The sequence below is a fragment of the Triticum urartu genome, chromosome 4, assembly GCF_003073215.2.
Source record: "Triticum urartu cultivar G1812 chromosome 4, Tu2.1, whole genome shotgun sequence".
Classification (NCBI taxonomy): domain Eukaryota; kingdom Viridiplantae; phylum Streptophyta; class Magnoliopsida; order Poales; family Poaceae; genus Triticum; species Triticum urartu.
In genome coordinates, this window is record NC_053025.1 from 567,795,911 (window position 1) to 567,799,721 (window position 3,811).

Sequence of the window (3,811 nt, forward strand, 5' to 3'; positions counted from 1 at the left end):
GATAAAGCAATAGCAACATACTAAACGATCGGGTGCTAAGCTAATAGAATGGGTCATGTCAATCAGATCATTCAACTAATGATGTGACCTCGTTAATCAAATAACAACTCTTTGTTCATGGTTAGGAAACATAACCATCTTTGATTAACGAGCTAGTCTAGTAGAGGCATACTAGTGACACTCTGTTTGTCTATGTATTCACACATGTATTATGTTTCCAGTTAATACAATTCTAGCATGAATAATAAACCTTTATCATGATATAAGGAAATAAATAATAACTTTATTATTGCCTCTAGGGCATATTTCCTTCAGTCTCCCACTTGCACTAGAGTCAATAATCTAGATTACACTGTAATGATCCTAACACCCATGGAGTCTTGGTGTTGATCATGTTTTGCTCGTGGAAGAGGCTTAGTCAACGGGTCTGCAACATTCAGATCCGTATGTATCTTGCAAATCTCTATGTCTCCCACCTGGACTAGATCCCGGATGGAGTTGAAGCGTCTCTTGATGTGTTTGGTCCTTTTTGTGAAATCTGGATTCCTTTGCCAAGGCAATTGCACCAGTATTGTCACAAAAGATTTTCATTGGACCCGATGCACTAGGTATGACACCTAGATCGGATATGAACTCCTTCATCCAGACTCCTTCGTTCGCTGCTTCCGAAGCAGCTATATACTCCGCTTCACATGTAGATCCCGCTACGACGCTTTGTTTAGAACTGCACCAACTGACAGCTCCACCGTTTAATGTAAACACGTATCCGGTTTGCGATTTAGAATCGTCCGGATCAGTGTCAAAGCTTGCATCAACGTAACCTCTTACGGTGAGCTCTTTGTCACCTCCATATATGAGAAACATATCCTTAGTCCTTTTCAGGTATTTCAGGATGTTCTTGACCGCTGTCCAGTGATCCACTCCTGGATTACTTTGGTACCTCCCTGCTAAACTTATAGCAAGGCACACATCAGGTCTAGTACACAGCATTGCATACATGATAGAGCCTATGGCTGAAGCATAGGGAACATCTTTCATTTTCTCTCTATCTTCTGAAGTGGTCGGGCTTTGAGTCTTACTCAATCTCACACCTTGTAACACAGGCAAGAACCCTTTCTTTGTTTGATCCATTTTGAACTTCTTCAAAATCTTTTCAAGGTATGTGCTTTGTGAAAGTCCAATTAAGCGTCTTGATCTATCTCTATAGATCTTTATGCCTAATATGTAAGCAGCTTCACCGAGGTCTTTCATTGAAAAACTTTTATTCAAGTATCCCTTTATGCTATCCAGAAATTCTATATCATTTCCAATCAGTAATATGTCATCCACATATAATATTAGAAATGCTACAGAGCTCCCACTCACTTTCTTGTAAATACAGGCTTCTCCGAAAGTCTGTATAAAACCAAATGCTTTGATCACACTATCAAAGCGTTTATTCCAACTCCGAGAGGCTTGCACCAGTCCATAAATGGATCGCTGGAGCTTGCACACTTTGTTAGCTCCCTTTGGATCGACAAAACCTTCCGGTTGCATCATATACAACTCTTCTTCCAGAAAACCATTCAGGAATGTAGTTTTGACATCCATCTGCCAAATTTCATAATCATAAAATGCGGCAATTGCTAACATGATTCGGACAGACTTAAGCATCGCTACGGGTGAGAAAGTCTCATCGTAGTCAATCCCTTGAACTTGTCGAAAACCTTTTGCGACAAGTCGAGCTTTGTAGACATTAACATTACCATCAGCGTCAGTCTTCTTCTTAAAGATCCATTTATTCTCAATTGCTTGCCGATCATCGGGCAAGTCAACCAAAGTCCATACTTTGTTCTCATACATGGATCCCATCTCAGATTTCATGGCTTCAAGCCACTTTGCGGAATCTGGGCTCACCATCGCTTCTTCATAGTTCGTAGGTTCATCATGATCTAGTAGCATGACTTCCAGAACAGGATTTCTGTACCACTCTGGTGGGGATCTCACTCTGGTTGATCTACGAGGTTCAGTAGTATCTTGATCTAAAGTTTCATGATCATCATCATTAGCTTCCTCACTTATTGGAGTAGGTGTCGCAGAAACAGTTTTCTGTGATGTTCTACTTTCTAATAAGGGAGTAGGTACAGTTACCTCGTCAAGTTCTACTTTCCTCCCACTCACTTCTTTCGAGAGAAACTCCTTCTCTAGGAAGTTTCCGAACTTAGCAACAAAAGTCTTGCCTTCGGATCTGTGATAGAAGGTGTATCCAATAGTTTCCTTTGGATATCCTATGAAGACACATTTTTCCGATTTGGGTTCGAGCTTATCAGGTTGAAGCTTTTTCACATAAGCATCGCAGCCCCAAACTTTAAGAAACGACAACTTTGGTTTCTTGCCAAACCATAGTTCATAAGGCGTCGTCTCAACGGATTTTGATGGTGCCCTATTTAACGTGAATGTGGCCGTCTCTAAAGCATAACCCCAAAATGATAGCGGTAAATCAGTAAGAGACATCATAGATCGTACCATATCTAGTAAAGTACGATTACGACGTTCGGACACACCATTACGCTGTGGCGTTCCGGGTGGCGTGAGTTGCGAAACTATTCCACAATTTTTCAAATGTACACCAAACTCGTAACTCAAATATTCTCCTCCATGATCAGATCGTAGAAATTTTATTTTCTTGTTACTATGATTTTCAACTTCACTCTGAAATTCTTTAAACTTTTCAAATGTTTCAGACTTGTGTTTCATTAAGTAGATATACCCATATCTGCTTAAGTCATCTGTGAAGGTGAGAAAATAACGATATCCGCCACGAGCCTCAATATTCATCGGTCCACATACATCGGTATGTATGATTTCCAACAAATCTGTTGCTCTCTCCATAGTACCGGAGAACGGTGTTTTAGTCATCTTGCCCATGAGGCACGGTTCGCAAGTACCAAGTGATTCATAATCAAGTGGTTCCAAAAGTCCATCAGTATGGAGTTTCTTCATACGCTTTACACCGATATGACCTAAACGATAGTGCCACAAATAAGTTGCACTTTCATTATCAACTCTGCATCTTTTGGCTTCAACATTATGAATATGTGTGTCACTACTATCGAGATTCATCAAAAATAGACCACTCTTCAAAGGTGCATGACCATAAAAGATATTACTCATATAAATAGAACAACCATTATTCTCTGACTTAAATGAATAACCGTCTCGCATTAAACAAGATCCAGATATAATGTTCATGCTCAACGCTGGCACCAAATAACAATTATTTAGGTCTAATATTAATCCCGAAGGTAGATGTAGAGGTAGCGTGCCGACCGCGATCACATCGACTTTGGAACCGTTTCCCACGCGCATCGTCACCTCATCCTTTGCTAGTGTCCGCTTATTCTGTAGTCCCTGTTTCGAGTTGCAAATATTAGCAACAGAACCAGTATCAAATACCCAGGTGCTACTGCGAGCATTAGTAAGGTAAACATCAATAACATGTATATCACATATACCTTTGTTCACCTTGCCATCCTTCTTATCCGCCAAATACTTGAGGCAGTTCCGCTTCTAGTGACCAGTCTGCTTGCAGTAGAAGCACTCAGTTTCAGGCTTAGGTCCAGACTTGGGTTTCTTCTCTTGAGCAGCAACTTGCTTGCTGTTCTTCTTGAAGTTCCCCTTCTTCTTCCCTTTGCCCTTTTTCTTGAAACTAGTGGTTTTGTTAACCATCAACACTTGATGCTCCTTCTTGATTTCTACCTCCGCAGCTTTCAGCATTGCGAAGAGCTCGGGAATAGTCTTGTTCATCCCTTGCATATTATAGTTCATCACG